Genomic DNA, 20,070 nt, shown 5'->3' with positions numbered 1-20,070 from the left:
CGTATCTCACACTGTGGCAGTAATTTATGCATGAGGCAGAATGCCTAGACGGCAGAGACTGCACCCTCGCTCATGGTACTGTTCATAATGCCAGGCACAAAGCCAGAGCCAGACACAAACTAGGTGCTCAGGCAAGTATGCGTTAAATGGGCATGGAAGTGATGTCTATGTGCATTCCCTGAGTTAGCTTCCTCCATCTCCCAGATAGTCTCAAAGACATATTTGTAACTTTTCAGTCTTTACTAGCAAAAGTGACACTAACAAGAAGAGATACAAACCGATCCAAAGACTGAAAGCGAGACAAACTCTGAGACAAAAACAAGAAGAGGAAAAGAGGGGGAAAGGAAGACTAACTGATGGACCAACAGATCACAGTTGTCCAGTCAAGAACCAGAGACACTGACCAACAGTGAGAGTCAGAAATTGAATCTTGGAGCCAATATACCAAGTTGACTATTTTGCAAGGCTCACTGTAGGTGGTCGACAGGGACTGGGGTTCACCCTGAACGGTCTCATCTGTCTGGGACTGCCCTCCTCTCATTTTTATCCCCTAAACAACCCATCTTGGCCATCACAGAACTTGTATCATTTTGGCTGTGAGTTGTTTTATTCAGCAAAAATTTTATTTCTGTTTTCCTTTCTCTTTACAAGAATCCCCCACTGGCATTGTAGATTGGTTATATGTTGGGTTCAAATAAAAATAATAATAATAATAATAATAAAAGCAAGCTGGCAATTTCTCTCCAATAGTATATGCTGCATATTTCATGAAATAGAAGCCGGAGGAGTTTTATGATTCCTGAACCAAAACCTTCCCATATCTGAGAACTAAGTGGAAGAAAAACACAAAGAGCATCTCACAGAAAAAGAAACCCAATCATTTGTTCATTTGCTCTCCAAGCTAAGGGAGGTGTTCAAGTCATCAACTGGTGCACGCGTGTGTGTGTGTGTGTGTGTGTGTGTATGTGTAACATGGGTTCATACCCTGACATGCATTTCATAGATTTTTAGTGCCAGTTTTCCTGGATATAAGTGTACTTACAAGAAGAGGGGTTTTCTTTTCCTATTGGACATATTTTCAGTACAGAACATCTGACTGGCTCCTGCTCCTGGCAACACTCCCTTTCCTTCAAGGTTTGCTTATACTTCAGGCTACTTCTCTATCCTGGTATGGGAGGCAATCTGGTCCAGAGGAAAAAGCGGTGGACAAGAAGCCCAAGAATTCTGGGTTCCAATGGTGTCTCTCAGCCATTATGTTTATATGTTTCCTTCAATCTGACTTGTTTTCCAATCTGTAAATGGGAAGAATTGACTATCCTAGTACTAGAATCCAATCAATCAAACAGTCATTTTATTTTCCTCAAAACAGTTTCTGAAAAGAGCAATTCCATAGAGAGTTTAGCATTATGTTTACTTCCCGATTCCTTTCACAAAGAAGGTAAATATTCAAGGAAATATTTCCAATAAACTAAAAAAACAAAAACAAAAACAAAAGCCAACAACAACAAAACCTTTCTCTGAAATCCTGAACTATATCTCTTTCTCCCTATCTCCTGTTTAGGAAAAGAATAAAAACAAAAACAGATACGGTTAGGATACTTAGGCCTTGGGATATCAATGACAGAGACCTTTGTATTATGAAAGGGAAGAATCTGACTTTCATTCGAAAGGTAACACATATAGCTAAGTAACATTATATACTCACTGCTGTTCCAAGCACTTGGTGTTAATTCCTACAATCGTCTTCACAGTCATAGGTGGTGGGTACTGTTGTTTTATTATCAAGGACACTAAAGCATGGAGAAGTCAGAGAGTTTGGTCAAGTCCACACCGCTGGCAGGGCTGGAGAAACTAGGGTCTGAATTCAGGCACTCTAGCACCCAAGTCGAGACTTCTAACTACCTGTTATGCCATCTTTTAATTTTAAGAATCTCCGCTTATCACAGTTGGTAACAGACAACAGCAGTCATGCAATTTCTGAATATCAACTTAAAGAATACTTTGACAGCACAGACAGATGGGAACATACTGACCAATACCTATCATGAAGTCCCAAGTGTTCAAAATGTCTACCATCAGCCCAATACCCTGTTGCTAACACAATACTCATTTTGTTTTAGCATCTGAGCCTTGGGAAAAACCTATAACTTGCTCCTGCCGGAAGTCTATTCCATGATTCCCTTAAGTTTTACAACCACCGCGAGAGATAGCTGGGTTCACCCCTCCACACAGAGGCAGCAGTGTGCTGCCACACAGGCCCAGGAACCAGAAAGCCTGGATTTAAATCCCAGTTCTAGGGGCACCCAGTTCTAGGCTCAGTTGGTTACCTGGCAACTCTTGATTTTGGCTCAGGTCCTGATCTCCGGATTGTAAAGATGAGGCCCACATGGGGCTCCATGCTGAGAATGGGGCCTTCTTAAGATTGTCTCCTCCTCCCTTGCCCGCTGCCCCTCCCTGCTCATGCGCACTCTCTCTAAATAAATAAATAAGTAAATAAACAAACCCTAGTTCTATACCTTATTGGCTTTGTGACCTTGGACCAGTTACCATCTCTGTGGGCCCCAGTTTATCAATCAAAGGGGAACGAAAATACAACTATCAACCTAGGTTATTCAAAGATTATTCATGGTTATTTAAAGATTAAATAAACTAATGCATGCAAACTGCTTAAAAGGGTACCTCTTAGTAAGTGCTCCAAAAAGGTAAACTATTCCTTTTTTTTTTTTTTAATTAATAGAAGAGGTGATTTACCAAACATCACAAAGTCAGGATTCCATCCTGGTCTTCCAATGCCAAATATCCTCTCTCCTTAGCAGGACTCCATCCTATGACCAAAACTCACATTCCTCTGAAATCCTGTTATCTGTCAAAGGGCCCAATGAGATAGTTTTCCCTATCAAATTGCTTGAAGAACATACAATGTAGGTAATACCGTCCTTGTTTTGCAAATAATGAAACAGAGGTTCGGAGAGGTCAGGACACTTATCCTCAATTACTTAACTCACCCAGTGCACACTCTTCTTCACAGTAAGCCCTAAATAACACTGAAAGTTCCTGACAACAACCTTCAATGTAGGCAATTTTTAAAAGTGCCATCTAAAAGATATAAACTGTGATTTTCTTGCTTTGTTAGCTTTATTAGTTTGAGAGAGGGATTAAATGCCTGCAAAATCCAAAATGTTTGACTTGAGTGAATTATCAAAATGAAATGCTGCTTCAGTTAGAGTCTTCATCTGCCTGGAGGGTGGCTCCAGGCATCCTTATATCCACCAAATACCATTTTTAGGAAGGGTCCTATCAGGTACGAAGCCAAACCCCCATCCCTTTAAGGGAAATGACTTCGGAGGGCAGAAGGGTGTGAAGCAGCAGATTCCTCTCTGGCCAGGGGAAGAGAACAAGAACAATAAGTGATGGCATCTCTTCCCTGCAGCCTCCTACAATGGTGTGTCTTGCAAATGAAACATACTGTGAAACAGCTTGTGAGATGAGCTTCATCAACAATAAGTAATTTTTATTCAGATTTTATTGTTGAATACAATGAACATGATTAAATGTTTCAGATATGCCTATTCAGACCTTAAGCAAACCACCAAGAAAAAAAAAAAAAACTAGTAAAAATCATCCTCTAAATCTGCTTTAGGAAGAGATTTAATTGCCAACTTGATGCTTAGAACTGAATTCCCACTTGATAGCGGCACTGCTCCCAAGAAGACTGTAGCAACACGTTTGCACTTCCCACCTCGGCCTCTGCTCTCATCCCTGCCGATCCCCTCAGCGTCGCCAAATAGTTACAATGTCAGTCTTTCAAATCACTGCATTTTGAACTTCCTAAACCTTTATGAGGGCCTCTGTGTATAGAAAAGAACAATAGCACTTCAAAAGCTATGTCTGCGAGTTCTTCAATACTCCATTTGAATGCTGGGGTTTCAATCAAGGACATCAGCAGACAATTTCTGATTGCTTAGAAGTTGACTTTTACACAGCTCTGATTAGGTTGCCCTTCTCAATAGGAAATCAAGAAAATCTTTGATCCCTTTCAGATTCCAGAATTGTCACCAAGCCCCGCCAGGATAGGAAGTGAGAGAGGTGGGGGAGGGGGTTGCTGTTAAGTGTCCCTACTCCAGCCCGGCTCTTCTCCCCCTCGCCCCCCCACCCTCCCGCACATCTATCTTCTCGCCTGTTCAACTCAGGATTCCATCCAGAATCACTCATCGTTGAGATAATAAAAACAATGCGCGCTAATTCAGGGGGTGGGAATGGTTTATAATTTTATGGATTTCCTGAAGACCTATAATTGGCACATAAATGCACAAACGTGAACCGGATAATTAGGGGGTTCTGAACGTAAGCCACCTTTAATTTATATGATTACTTGAAAACATGTTAAGTGTTATGAAGTGTCAGCGGAACCCCCACAAGGCCTTTATTCAAAAACCATCAACCCTGTGAAAGTGCGTGGAACCGGCCAGCAGGAGCGGAGCAGGAGGGCGGGAGACGCGAGAGCGGATCCTCGCTCCGGTCCGGGTAACTCTCTGGAGCGTCTTAGTAGCATTCGCCTCGGAGGACTCGCTTGCCCGCTCGCCCGACCGCCCAGCACCGGGACAGCAAAAGACGCACTCGCTTCCGCAAGCTTTCCACTCGCGACTCTTCCTAAAGGATCTAAGTCCAGGCGTGCCCGGGTCTCCAAACGTACCCGCCAGGCACCGACCCACGCGGGCACGCAACCACGCTCGCCGACAGTCGCGGGAGCGCACGGATGCCCGCGCCGGGGCGCTCTCCGCTCCGCCCGCCGCGGCCGAGCCTCCGGCTTCAGCCAGCGTTCGTTCGCCGAGCGCCCCCGGCCTCCCCACCCCCATCCCATTCCTTCAGACTCTCCCAGCCCAGGCGGAAGTGCCCAGGCAGACCCCCAACAATGAAGACTTGTGTGATGCAGTTGGGGGTGGCGGGTAGTTTAGAGTGAAACATACACAATCTGGCGGGTCCGGGAGCAAGCAACGCAGGAGCCAAGTGGCATCAGCCTCTCCAAGCAGATTTCCCCTGTGCCGACTCGCTCTTCCCCCACCCCCGTCCGGTCACCAGCACCACCAAGGGGGTGGGGGGTGGGGCCGCGGTGGGGAGACAGGCGCCTTAAAAAGTGCAGAGAAAAGACGCGCCCTCCCACCAGGGGTCACAATAATACTCCGCGGGACGGAATCAGTCAGCGAAGGAGAGTCCCGGCAGCAGCAGCCACCTCCGTTTTGAAATTTACTTTGTGCACTCATCCCATGGCTCCCTTCGGACGAGCGACACGATCTCCCCCATCTCTGTCTCCCTGCGTCCAGATTCTCTCGGCGGTTGAGCCCTCCGGTTAGGGCTTTTTTTTAGGAGCCGAACCACGGGGATTTTAAAGTTTCCCCAGTAGGAGAAAAAAAGAAAAAAGAAAAAGAAAGCAAGCAAAAACAGAAACAAAAGCCCTGAGCTCTGGTTCCCAGGCACAGCATCCAGTCCGGAGCCGAAACCAAGGGGGCGGGCCAGGGAGGAGAGCCACCAGGGCTGCGGGGAGCCTGGGGAATGGGACAGAGCGGGGAGCAGCACAGAACGGAGTCGACGGAGGACTCGGGAACGGCTTGGGTCCGGAGAAAAGCGGGGTCCAGCTCTGAGGGTGTTTGCGAAAAGGCAGGGGTTATAGGAGAAACCCGCTTGTTCGACAGTTGCGGGCAGAGCCGTAGCTCTACAGAGGAGTGGGGAAGAGGGTCCGGCCAAGGGAAGCCGCTCGAGAGTCCGGGAGATGGGCTCCGGAGCAATGGGGAGGTTTTGGAGTGGAAGGGAGGGCTCCGAGGTGGATAGAACCGGGTTCGCGGCAGGGGGGAGGGAGCAGGGGGTCTCGGAGAGAGACGAGTGTTTGGGGTGAGGACGTCTGGAAAGAAGACGCGCGCGGTCAGAAGTAAGGAGACTGGGGGTGGTGAGGGAGAGCCAGGAGGAAGGAGCAGAGGTCGCTCCTTTTCCCCCAGCAAGAGGAGGGAGCAGGCGGAAAACTGTAGTCGCCATCCCCGCAACACCCCCAGCCAAACTCCCACGACGGGCGCCCCAGGAGCCCTCCTCCGCGCCCGGGGCCCCAGCGAGGGCGTCCGGCGCCCAGTTCCCCCCTGTCCCCGGCACCTGCTGGCGCTGAACTCGGAGCTGCGCTCGCCCCCGCCGCGCCTCACCTCCGCTCGCGGACAGCATCCTCCTCCGCTGTCGCAGCCGCGCAGGAAGCGGCTCCCCATGCCCGGCGGGCAACGGCACTCAGGCGCGCTCTCCAGCCCGGGGAAGCCCCGGCGAGCGCCGCACAGGGTCCATCCTCCCCGGGAGCCACGGGCCCGCGTCAGCGCCGGGGGAGGAGACCGCCGCGCGCGCAGCCCCGCCTCTTCCCGCGGCCCCCTCCCCGTCCGCCCCCGCGCCCGCCCGGCGCCGGGCGACGTAGCTCACCTGCCGGCTCCCCTTGCTGCCCCCCGCCGACTGGCCTCCCGGCCGCCCGCCTGCGGCGTGCCCTCGCCCGGGGCCTCGCCGCTGCGGCTCCGGCACCCGCCCCCGCTCCCGCCCGGACGCTTTCCGCGCCGCCTGAGCGCGCTCCGAGAGCTTAGCCGAGTCGCGGCGGCGGCGGGGTGGAGGAGGCAGAGGGAGCGAACCAGCGAGCGGGGGCGCCGCGGTTCGCGATCGCGCCTCTGGAGCCCCTGCGCTCACTCCGCATCCCGATGCAGACGGAGGCGAGCGGAGCCGAGGGCGTGGGGTCCCCTCCCCAGCCGCATCGCGCCGAGCGGGTGAGGGAGGGAAAGGGTCAAAGCCCCCAGCCTCGGCTTTCACAAAGTAGCCAGTGTTTTTCGCCACCGTCCCCACCAGCAGCAGCGCCCTCCCGACCTGCCTCATTTTCCCCTAGGGTCTACTCTTTTATATCCAAGCCTCCAAACTTCTCGCGCACTCCCAAGGGTAGAGTGCCCGCGGGTGAAAACCAGAGGCGGGTTCGGCGAGGGCCCGCTGCCCCCTCGCTCCTTCGCGGGAGGGGGCGCTAGTTCCCAGCGGCCAACCCTGGTTAGGCAGCCCCGCGTCTCCACTGAGGCTCGCCTGGAGAAGGCTCGCGCCGCTCACGTTGCCCTCAGTCCTAGGAAGGGACTCAAGCCCCTGATGGTATGCGGGCTGGTCTGCTCGCCCCACTCGCGTTCTTAGAATGCTCGGGAGAAGACAATCTGCAGATTCAGGTCGAACACGCGGCCTGCACGGAGAAGGCCCCAGCCAGTAAACAGTTGCTCCCCTCCTTCTGGTCCTAGTTTACAAAGAGCTACCAAGTTGCAGAAAAGACTGTGTTGGTCTGAAAGTCTTGTACCCCGAGATGGGGTTCAACTCCAGTAAATGTCTGGTGTGGTATAACCTGTCTCCAGACGCCGGAATGCCAGGTGTGGGAGAGAGAAAAAATCTGATCAAGGACTGCCTATTGGGAACAGGGCCGAGAAAGGGAAGAAAAGACAGGCAACATGTTGTTCCTCAAAAAGTTGATTTTTTATTCTTTTGAGGGGCCACACTCTTGTCGTCCAGCTGTGTAATAATAAAGCTAATGTGGCAGATTTGGGTTTTGGTTTTTTGTGGGTTTTTTTTTTTTGTTTTTTTTCCCTCATAGCTTCTGTCACTCACCCATGAAAATTTAATGAAGCATTTAGGGTTATTACCCTCAGAGTCAATGGGCTAAAAATATTTAGCCTAATGCACTCCTTGTGGAGCCAATACGTCCATAGCTGGTACATACAAAGTCATCGAGAGACCCTCCCTTTCTGCACAAAATTCACGACCCATTAAACTTATTCCGTAATAACAGCTTCTGTACAAATGGAAGCCCGAGCAAAGGGAGGCTGTCATGCTCCTCCTGAAAAGATAGCAATTTACATGGAGACAAAAAAATTGGTGAGGTCATTGGCAGGATGCAATCTTGGGAGAACAGTTGATCAGAGGAAACTCCCAGCAAGGTGGGAGGGAGGTGTCACCCTTGGTACTACTGTTTCTAGCGCTTCTGGATGTGACCAGCACATCTAAAGTCGAGGACTCGGGAAAGGCTCAAGTCTCTCCAACTTTTCTAAAGTTCTAGAAAGTGGGAAGAGTTGCCACCAAACGCTTATGATTCATTTAGTAGGAAATCCAGGCTCACCAGGCAACTCTATTAAGATTTAACAAAACACTTTGGTATCGTCATCTATAAAGACAGACCGCAAGGTTCTGAACTCCATAGAGAGAAAACAGGACAAACCAGAGAAGACATTGTTGAAGTAGTAAGAGAGAGTGTATAAAACTGTTAGGCACTATAGGTATCTGGGACAAGTGTCAAACCTAAGGTAATCGAACACAGGTCTAACTTTTCATTGACTACCAAAAATCACTGAAGTTCCTCAGTGCTTTGAGGACAGTCACAGGACATCAAAACCACTCACCTGCATTTTAAGACTCTGCATATAGCATTCACTGCATCCCCCCTCCACCTCCTTCTGTTTTCCAGGGGTGTTACAATTACAGATTTTGAAGGGAATCGGGACGCTGAGTTGGCCAAGTAACAGAAATGGAAGAGGTTCAAGTAAAACTCTCTCTCTATTCAATGTTGAATAAGGTCAGCTACAGAAACTGGGCAAATTCCCATTACATCCAACAGGGGCAATAAGCCACAGTTGTTCCAAGTACAGGCTGGAAGAAAGTGTAACATATAGACAGTAAGTGCACACGAGCTGCTCACCAAGGACTTGGTGAAGACACTAATACTCTTCTGGGTTAAACCCCAAACCAAGTCTTAAAGCACTATTTTGAGTTATTGTAGTAAACATATCAAGAAAGAACATACTTAAAAAGGTGTCGTTTTCTTTTCTTCTCTTTACATAACAATGTCCTTTTTACTAAATGTGGCATAAAGAAAAAAATCAATAAACATTTCTTTACCAGCTACTCCGAGAAACTGCAAAGTAATAAGAACAGCAAAGATGTATGCATTGTGTATTGTGTTCCATACACTGTGCTGAGTGCTTTCCATATATTTACTCATTTAATCTTCATGGCAGCCCAGTGAGAGAAATACCGCTTTTAACATGTCCTGGATAGACTGCCCACTTTGAAATCTGATGGGCCTGAATCACCTTCGACAAGTTACTCACCTTTCTGCACTCCAACATTCTCTACTCTACTATGGTGCTACCTGCTTCATGAGATCACAGCAGGTCTTAAGAGAGATAATGCAGTAGACACAGCTAGCACCAAAGGAATCACCTAGTAAACACTGGCTCTCCTAGAATAATGCCAACATAGTTCATTTTAAATCAACAAGCATCTATGGCATTCCTTTTATATATCGGGCTCTGTGCTATGCAATGGGAATGATGATAAATCAGAAACGGACGCTGCCTTTTAGGAGCTGTGAGTCAACTGAATAAAAAAGCAAGGGCATGGGCAGGTGGATGGGCACAGAGGAGTTTTATTGAACTTCACATAATTCATCCCAATGCACCTGATTCTCGAGCTACACAGAGGAGCAGCCTGTATGAGTTACTGTTTGAAACTGACCCAGGATTAAAAGTAAAACCAAATGTCAGAAATCATAAATTCAATTAGCAGAAATTACTCCTCCTATGAAAGGAATGGAAGGTAGCTCATTTTGTGTAGTATATATTATTTAAAATTAAGTTTATTCCTATAATTTTTTCCAATAAATAAATAAATTCGGGCCATAAGCTCTGGGGGTTTTAAACACAAATTATTACATAGTCGCTGTTTATTAAATAGTTTCTAGTGCTTGCATATGCCAGGAATACACTAATATTCTATATATATAAAGCTCTCAAATTAATAAAATTTTGACTAATGCTCAGTAGGAACATTTCCACCCAGCTAAAGACATCATGTGCTCAAAGTATACTAATATATAGAATGCACAAAATTTCAAAAGTTAATACCTAAAGAAAATGAGTCTTGCACAGGCCTTTCATTCAAGTTCATGTTAACACTCAGATTCTATTCCTTTACTCAAGAAGTATTTGCTGAGGGGCTCCTGGGTGGCTCAGTGGGTTAAAGCCTCTGCCTTTGGCTCAGGTCATGATCCCAGGGTCCTGGGATCAAGCCCTGCATTGGGCTCTCTGCTCAGTGGGGAGCCTGCTTCTCTCTCTGCCTGCTTCTCTGCCTACTTGTGATCTCCGTCTCTCAAATAAATAAATAAAATCTTTAAAAAAAAAAAAAAAAGAAGAAGACGAAGTGTTTGCTGATTGTTTACTTCATACCAGGCACAATGCTTGGCATTGGCAAAGAAAGAAAACAAAAAACAAACAAAACAAAAACAAAATTCGTTCTCAAACAACTCAGAGGCACACAAAGGCCATACATCATTATGCTGAATTCTGATCCATGCTATGGTAATGTTAAGTATAGCATGCTACGAGAATATCAGATAGGGGCATTTAACACAGAGTAGGATGTTAGGAAGACTTCATGAATGAAGTGATATCGTCTCAAAAGATGAGGAATAACCAAATGAAGCAGGGAAAGGTATTTCAGGCCAAGAAAAGGAATGGGCAAATTCTCTCATGAGGGTGGAGGGGAATGGATATAGTTAACTATATAGAGGGAAGCAACGTAAACAAATTTTAAAGGCTCTTGTTTGCCATATTAAGGACTTTGGAATTTACTGTGAAAGGGCTCAGATTTTTTATAAAGCAAGAAAAAATATTTTGCAATCCTTACAATAACCACATTTCAGATATGTTTCTTACACACCCTGGACTCAAGCAAGATGTCCAATTGCCATTTCTCTTCTGAAGGTTAAAAAAGAAAAGAAATATCTGTAAGTCTTCATCAAAACAGAAGTCTCCTTTCTTTTATGATGCTGGCCTTTCTTGATTCCAGGGAAAGGTTGTGTGGCAGTATTATGACTAAACTTGACTCTGGTTTACAGTTGCTATAAATAGCCCTCCTTTTATTTCTCCAAGGAGGGTGTGGAGGGGACTAGCAGCACTACAATTGTATTTATGCCACCAATCTGCTCTTTTTGGCTAAATGCATAGTAGAAACAAAGCGCAGAGCTGAAACGATCATCAAAAGGCACTTATGTTCCAACACAAATCCCAATTTTTTTTTTCACTCATAAAATGGAGCGTAAGTGGATGTTAGTGCTTGAAAATAGGAGGAGCCTGGAAGCTATCAGGAAGACCAAGTTCCCGGAGCCTACAGAGTATGAGAGCAGGGAAGAATCATAATGCCAAGGGATACAATGCCATGTAGTTTGTGGCTATAATGTTCAAGTTATGACAGATACTTGGTATTTTGGCCTCTCTGCAGCCATTTCCCCCTTCATTGGTAAACACCACTCAGATTTTGTTGGGGAACCATTTCCTCCACTCAGTGATTTGGTTTCCATTTAGTTTTGGGAGAGATGACCCAACCCTGAACTCCAGGGATAGACAGGTGCAACACATCAATTGGCCACAATTCAGGGATGGTCCAATAGACCTGTGTACTTTTGCTAGAGCAACTACGGAAAATGCTTTCTCCTTACTGCTGTTCCAGAAACTGGAAAGATGGTAAGCCTGTAGCTCTAAGAACCCATTCCATAAGAAAAGCCTTCAGAGATCAGGAAAACACAGATCAAAACCACAATGAGCCTCACACGAGTCAGAATGGCTAAAATGAATAAGTCAGGAAAAAAACAGGCATTGGTGAGGATGCGGAGAAAGAGGAACCCTCTTACACTGTTGGTGGGAATGTAAACCGGTGCAGCCACTCTGGAAAACAGTACAGAGGTTCCTCAAAAATTTAAAAATAGAGCTACTCTATGACCCAGCAAGTGCACTAGTAGGTATTTACCCAAAGGATACAAACATAGTGATTCAGAGGGGCACATGCACTCTAATACTTATAGCAGCAATGTCCATAAGGGCCAAAATATGCAAAGAGCCCAGATGTCCATCAAAGGATGAAGGGATAAAGAAGATTTGGGATATAAATACAAAGGAATATTACTCAGCCATCAAAAGACTGAAAACTTGCCATTTGCAACAATGTGGATAGAGCTAGAGGATATTATGCAAAGCGAGATAAGTCAGTTACTCATATGTGGAACTGAGGGAACAAAACAGATAATACAGACAAAGGGAAGGAAAAGTAAGGTGAAAATAGAGAGGAAGGCAAACCATAAGAGACTCTGAACTCTAGGAAACAAACTGAGGGTTGCTAAAGGGAAGGTTGGGGTGGGGGGTAACTGGGCGATGAGCATTAAGGAGGGCACTTGATGGAATGAGCCCTGGGTGTTATATGCAACTAAAGAATCACTAAATTCTAAGCAGGGAACTGGTGACGCAGTGTATGTGAACTATTTAAACGAAGTACAAAACTACTACTTAAATGAAGAATTAAAAAAAAGGAAAGGAAAGGAAAGGAAAATCCTTAACAGAGAAGAAAACAGACTAAGATGTGATAAAATAGAGATGTATGAGGAAACTGTTGAAGAATGTTGGTTTAGTCATGCCTAAAGCTGATTACCATCCCCCCACCCAGATTTTTCAATATGAGCCAAAATATCCCCTCTATTACTTAAGTCAGTTTGGGTTAGTTTTTTTTTTTTTTTTTTTCACTTTTGACCAGAAGAATTCTAATATACCATGTATTGTATTATGAACTTTCTATATGTTAATTCAATTTAATACTTAAAGAACACCAAAAAACTATTTGTGTATTTTTATACTTAGCCTTGTTCTGAGAAATACATGAATTTACATTTTATAGGTTAAAATAAACTCAGGTTAAGTCATTCCCAAAGTTACATAGTTAGACCATTGGAAAATGAAAATTTTAAATGCTATTTATAAACACATGTCTCAAAGTAGGAGTAAATTGAACAAAAATCATGCAGATTTCTGCCCAAAACTTACAAATTTTTGATGAAAACAATTCAAGAAAACTCAAATAAATGGAAACCATACCATGTTCACAGTTTAAAAAACTCAACATTGAGGTCAATTCTCCCCCAAATTTAACTACACATTTAGCACAAATCCCAAAAAAATCCCACCACATTTTTTTCAAGAAATTGACAAGATAATTCTAAAATGTATGTGAGAATGCAGACTTAGAATAGCCAAAACAATGCTGAGAAAGAAAAGCAAAATTAGAGAGCTTATCCTACCTTATTTCAAGAATTACTATAAAGCTACAATAATCAAGACAGTACAGTCTTAGCATTAGGGATACATAAAGTGATCAATGGAACAGAATAGAGAAACAGAAATAGGCCAACATATATGTGGCCAATTGGGCGCCTGGGTGGCTCAGTGGGTTAAGCCGCTGCCTTCGGCTCAGGTCATGATCTCAGAGTCCTGGGATCGAGTCCCGCATCGGGCTCTCTGCTCAGCGGAGAGCCTGCTTCCCTTTCTCTCTCTCTGCCTGCCTCTCCATCTACTTGTGATTTCTCTCTGTCAAATAAATAAATAAAATCTTTAAAAAAAAAGATTATATATGTGGCCAATTGACATATATATATAAATATATATATATATATATATATATATATATATATTTTACAAAAGGTATAATAAAATCTTTAAAAAAAAAATTATATATGTGGCCAATTGACATATATATATAAATATATATATATATATATATATATATATATATATATATATTTTACAAAAGGTATCATTGCAATGCATTGAGGAAAGAAAAGTCTTTAAAGTATGGTATTGCAACAAATGGACAAAAATATGGTAAAAAGTTAACCTCAATCACTTCCCTCCACATGTATAGAACAATATGTAATCACTAAAATAGTAAAGATTCTAGAAAAGAACTATAAAAGGATTGTCACAGGTTTTAGGTATGCACAGATTTCTTAGAAAAAAAATTCATTGAACATAAAAGAAAATATAATAAATTAGACTTTATAAAAATTTAAGACATGTGATGATCATAAGACAGTATTAAGGAAACTAATGGTAAACTACAAGCCCAGAGAAAATATTCAAAATACATATCTGACAAAGGGCTTAAATCCAGAAAATATAAACAAATCCTATTAATTAATAATAAAAAGATAAGCAACCTAATCGAAATGGACAAAATGGTTGAACAGACACTTTGCTAAAAAAAAAATATATATATATATATATATTGACTATAGCCAATAGGCACACGAGAAGGTGTGTGTCATCTCTGATCATAAAGAATATGCAAATAAACCTTAATGAGATGTCCCTTCACACCCACTAAAATGGCTAAAATTTTGGAAGCCTGACAACATTCAATTTTGGTGAGGACATAGAAATATCATATGTTTCCAGTGGAAGTGTACACTGGTGTTGCCATGTTGGAAAACTTATCGAGTTAAGGATACACCTACTCTTTGGGCATTTATAGATGTTGCACTCCTAAGTATTTACCTCTGAGAAACAAAATAAGTACATATATGCATATGTAATACACACACATACACACAAACAAACACATATGCTAGAAAGTTATATACTTATAATAGGTCCAAGTGGAAACCACACAAATGTCTTTCCACAGGAGGATAAGTCATACAGTGGAATACTACTATGCAAGAAACAAAATAGACTACTGATGAGTACAGCGCATGGACCAATCTTTAAAATATATTGAAAGAGGGGCGCCTGGGTGGCTCAGTGGGTTAAAGCCTCTGCCTTCAGCTCAGGTCATGATCCCAGAGTCCTGGGATCGAGCCCCACATTGGGCTCTTTGCTCAGCAGGGAGCCTGTTTCCTCCTCTCTCTCTCTGCCTGCCTCTCTGCCTACTTGTGAACTCTGTCTGTCAAATAAATAAATAAAATCTTTTAAAAAAATAAATAAAAAATTAAAAATATTGAATGAAAGAAACCAGACATTATTATGATTCCTTCTATAGGAAGATCAAGAACATTATTATGATTTTTTCTATAAGAAGATCAATAACATTATCATAGTTCCTTCTATAGGAAGGTCAAAAACAGGCAAATTAAATGTATGATAAGAAAAATCAGAACACTGGCTGCCTCTGTGGAGGGGGACTGTCTGGAAAGGGGCACAAGGCACTTCCTGGAATAATGGAATATACTCTTTCTTTAATGTAGTGTTGGTTACATATGCAAATACATTTGCCAAAACTGGCGAAATTACTCTTAAGATCTATGCATTGCAATATAAGTTAATTTCATCCTTTAAAAAATTTTAAGAGATCAAGTGCAGAGAAAGTGGAGCAGCCCATCAGACCCCACAGTCCTCATGGGAACCACTCCATGATGGCCCAACACAGATGTTTGTGATAATGTTGCAAGTTCTAAATGAAATGTTATACCTCAACAAAAAGAGTGCTCTATGTTATGTAAGGCACAACCAAAGCAATGAATGAGTGTGTGTGTGTGTGTGTGTGTGTGTGTGTGTGTTTGTGTGTGTTTTAAGTATCCCTTTTTAAAAATTAACGTATCATGTATTATTTGTTTCAGGGGTACAGGTCTGTGATTCATCAGTCTTACCCAATTCACAGCACTCAGCACAGCACCTACCCTCCCCGATGTCCATCCGACATCCACCCCATCCCTCCCACCCCCATCCCCTCCAGGAACCTTCAGTTTGTTTCCTGAGATTAAGTGTCTCTTATGGTTTGTCTCCCTCTCTTGTTTCATCTAAGTATCCTTTAAAGTGCATTAATGCAAGAATGGTTCAGCCAAATAGAGTACCCCCCCCCCCCCGCCCACACACACACAGAATGAAAGTACTGTCCAGCAATGCTGTGGGTATCACCAGAAGGTAAAGGATTTCCTGGCACAGGAGTTAATCAAATGTAGGTTGGATGATAGTTTAGCAGAAATGGGATAGACAAATTTAAGCTTCAGATTGTGAAAGTGAATGGAGGAATGCAATCTTGAGCAATAACACTTTTAAGTTGTCCTTTGAAAACCCGACAGTTGATGATTCCTTGAAGAGTTCTCAAAAAACTCCGAAACCACAGTTACGCTTCAAATGGTTCTCTTCTCTCCTGTCCCAGAAAGATGATAAAGTCTATATAAAACTCTCAACTGGAAGGTCTAGGCTGTGTGGTTGAATTTGTATGAAAACCTCACAAGGAAAAAGTCACCACTCTTTCCTGGAAATGTACTGATGGAAATCACACTTTATAAAATATTTTTTTAAAATAAAAAGAATGTAATTGCTCACTGAATTGTAATATGAATGCAAATTAACTTACTGTAATTATACTGTGCAATTTTCTACTTTAAAAACTTAGAAAATGGAAGAGACCTGATAAGTAATTTGAGCTGTAATTCTTCATTGTGGTCCTTCATTATGCAATGGTTACCATAAGCAATTTGTTCTGTTTTAATGTAAAATGTTTTTCTTCATACCTTTACACTGGCAGGACTCAAATGAGTCCATTCAGTGCAGACAGATACCCGTTTTTCTCCCCACAAGTACCTTGTAGAAATAAATGAGATAAAATTAATATAGCACAAGGGAATTTATGAAAGATTCTTAATATATTTTCACTTAGGAACCTTTAGCACGTTAAGTGTCTCTCCATCCTATGTCCTCAATGTGTTTTAAACAATCAGGGAATTCCTAACTAAATAGGAGTCAGATGACCAGCAATCATGCCTTAATGGCAAGGCTTGGGTAGAGAATAAAGAAAATGGGTTTAGTCTCAGCTCTGCCACTAATTAATTGTGTCACCTTCCTCATGCTGACCCTCATTTTGCTCATATGTAAATCAGAAGGCTGGGCTAGGTGATTTCCAGCTGCCATCCCAGCCCTTATAATCCAAGACGGCTCTGTAGTCATTCTTAGCTTCGCATTGTTTAAGCAACATGAGTGACAGTAAATGAATTTCTTATTTAAAATTAATGACTGTCTGAATGAACCACAAGCCCTCTGGTGCAGTCATTCATTGCTAAAGGATGTCTAATGCAAAGATCATCTGTGATGATGCGAATGGAAAAAATAATAATTACCTGTTTTCGTGCTAATAATCATTTGCATGTGCAGTTGCTTCGGTGTGGTTCCTGTTATCTGCAAGGCGAAAAGACAGAGAGCTGGGGATCTCATTAAGCAGCAGCACAGTATAGTGGAAAGAGAGGTAGATAGAACTTGGAATCATGAGACTTTGGTTTGGCATTTCCTTTGGCCAATAGCCACACCAGGCCTCAGGAATTTCATCTCTTAGACTGGATGCCCTCAGCTAATTTCTTGGACATTGTTAAGATAAGGCACAGGGACGCCTGGGTGGCTCAGTTGGTTGGACGACTGCCTTCGGCTCAGGTCATGGTCCCGGAGTCCCGGGATCGAGTCCCGCATCAGGCTCCCAGCTCCATGGGGAGTCTGCTTCGCTCTCTGACCTTCTCCTCGCTCATGCTCTCTCTCACTGTTTCTCTCTCAAATAAATAAATAAAATCTTTAAAAAAAAAAAAAAAAAAAAAAAAAAGATAAGGCACATAATGAACGAGAAAGTCATTTTGTCACCTGTATTTGTAAATGTCTTATTTAATCCTTCCAGCAACCATGTGAAGTAGGTGCTCCTCTCATCTCTATTTTTCAGCGTACATACACACACACTCATACATATACACACATACACACACACACACACACACACACACACACACACAAAAGTAAAAGAAAGAGAAGTTAAGTAACTTGTTCAGGGTCATACAACCCATATCTGTCCTTTCTATTCAGAAGGGGTAGTAATATACTTTCACTTCCAAATTCCCATAGACAGGTAACTTTTTTTTTTTTTGTCTCAACATGTATGATCCTCTTACAGAAAGGGAACTAGTACATCTTTGTGCAACCAACAGCACTGTGAACCTCTATTCCTCAGCTCTAAAATGGCAATAAAAGTACATATGTTTCTCTAAAGGATACTCTTTAGTTCCTTCTTTGGTTCTCATCCCACCTATACCCAGATCATTTCTCCCTTCCTGAAAGCCCAGTTTCAATTTGGAGAAGTGTGTGATTTCTCAGAAGCTGTCTTCAGCCTCAGGTCTGGATGACAGCATGTGACCTGAGACAAAACAACATCCTGTAGACCAGGACACAGCAGTGTAGGCTCCTAAAGGGAATGGGTCTTATGATTAAGCTGGATCCAGAGAGCTCAAAGCAGAGAGACCAAAAAGAACTCATCCTGTCATATGATGGAGTCACTGTCTAAAGTCAGCACTGCTTTAACAATAGCAGGAGCCGCCATATACTTTTGATGATCTAAGCCAACATTGTTTATAGTTTCTGTTACTTCTGCCCAAACCACATCATCAATGTAACGAGGTCATGAATGAGAAATGGCAAAGGCTACACAATCGTAAAATTTAGCAATGGTGATTATGACAACAACGACATGATGACTGGGAGAAGGAGAGGAACCCCTTTCAACAAACATGGCTCTGGAATTTCCCATAGATCAGAAATTTCCTTCAGGGGTTAAAGATAAAATTAGTTCATTTTTCTATGTTTCATCTAGATTCATTTTATAATCTTCTTCTAGCAGCGCTCTCCTATATATCCCTGATCAAACCACAATGATGATGGGTCTCTTCCTGACCACACCTACATGCTCGCCTCCATTCCCTCACTCAGGCTGCTTCTCCCTCCAGGATGACTCTTCCCCATTCCCATGTACTGAAATCCTTCCCAATGTGTAGGACCTAGTTTAAACGAAGCCTCCGCCCATCATTCTCTCTTCTGCTTCCTTTATATATTGTGCCTACTTAAATCCTGATCCCTACCATGTGTTATGGGATTCCCCATAAGGACTATAATCTCTTAGAGTAGATGCTAAGCTCCTTATAAACAGCAGAGAGAGAGAGAGAGAGAGAGAGAAAGATGTATGTGACACCTGTCACTGCACTAATTTCAAGGGTGATTCAGCTGATGTGGTTGTAATTCCACCATTGAACAATCATCAATCAAAAGCATATAAAGAGCACCTTATGAAGAGATGGAAAGTCTTTATAATTAGGAATGCTGATACTTCGATCTAACTGGAAGTTATGAAAAAAGACAGGAGAGTGGATGACAGAGGAAGGAAGGAAAGAAGGAAGGAAGGAAGGAAGGAAGGAAGGAAGGAAGGAAGGAAGACAGGCAGGCATGCATCCCTCCTGGTTCTAGGTGCTGTCACTTGTCTCATCTCCATTATTGAATCCCATTAAGAATCCCCCTCCTATGGGCATTTGTTTAATGCCCGTCCCCCCAACAGACTGAAAGCCATCCCTGTACCTTCCCTGCGCCTCATTGTCCTGTAGCCAGCCCTTTCCCCAACCTTGTCAATGCACATCCAACATGTAACTCACTTCCATCCTCTCTCCTGCTATCATCCTGGACCCAGCCGCATCCATCTCTGGCCTAGAACCATCCTTTGCCCTGTTGTTACTCTTGCTTCCCTGAAACACAAGTATTAGCTGCAGTAACATTCTAAAAATATAATTCAGATATTCTTACTTAAAACACATCGATGATGCCTCCTTGAACTTGAGTTTCCGAAAGTCTTCATAACGGCTTTCAAATCCTTCCATAATCGGACCTAGTCTCAACTCACTCCCCTCTGCCCCTGCTCATTAGACCCCAGCAACAGTGGCCTTCATTCACTTCTACACACCCCCATATAAAGGCCTTGCCGAGTAATGTTCTATCTGCTTAGAATGGTATCTCCCCATGTCGCCAACAGCTTCTGCCCAGGCCCCAGCTCCTATATATTCACCAGTGTTAGCTTAACTGTCCCTTGTTTAACGGTCTGACCTTACTCCCAGCTGTAATGAGTTTCCTTGGTTAAAATCTTTCAAGGCACCTGTAATTTCCCTTCACAGACCTAATTACAATATAAAACTATTAATGTATAACAATATATAAAGTATAATTACACTTTATAATAATATTTTGGCTTAATGCCTATTTCCCTCACAGACTATAAGCTCCGTAAGGGTAGAGTGATGATTTTGTTTGTTGTTCTTGTCTTTGGTCACTGTAGTGGGTTGGATGGTGGCTCCCCAAGATATATGTCCATGACGTAGACCCCAGATCAATGAGTGTTACCTTATTTGGAAAAAATCTGTGCTGTCTT

General features: G+C 43.3%; 1 protein-coding gene across 7 annotated transcripts in view; it reads right to left on the bottom strand.

The window, feature by feature from the left end:
* Positions 1 to 20,070, bottom strand: part of DAB1 (DAB adaptor protein 1) — a 1,141,681-nt gene that overhangs the window by 392,975 nt on the left and 728,636 nt on the right. The window contains exon 1 of one of the 7 annotated variants that reach the window (XM_032302346.1): positions 6,448 to 6,469. The exons of 5 other annotated variants lie outside the window; for them this stretch is intronic. The gene's annotated coding sequence lies outside the window, so the exon portion shown is untranslated. Of the gene's footprint in view, positions 1 to 6,185; positions 6,354 to 6,447; positions 6,470 to 20,070 lie in introns of those variants that run through there. One more of the 7 variants, XM_032302345.1, reaches the window with a different exon arrangement.

Source organism: Mustela erminea, chromosome 10 (genome assembly GCF_009829155.1).
Source record: "Mustela erminea isolate mMusErm1 chromosome 10, mMusErm1.Pri, whole genome shotgun sequence".
NCBI classification, from domain to species: domain Eukaryota; kingdom Metazoa; phylum Chordata; class Mammalia; order Carnivora; family Mustelidae; genus Mustela; species Mustela erminea.
The sequence above is the reverse complement of the archived record's forward strand: the minus strand, read 5'-3'. Positions and strand labels throughout refer to the sequence as shown.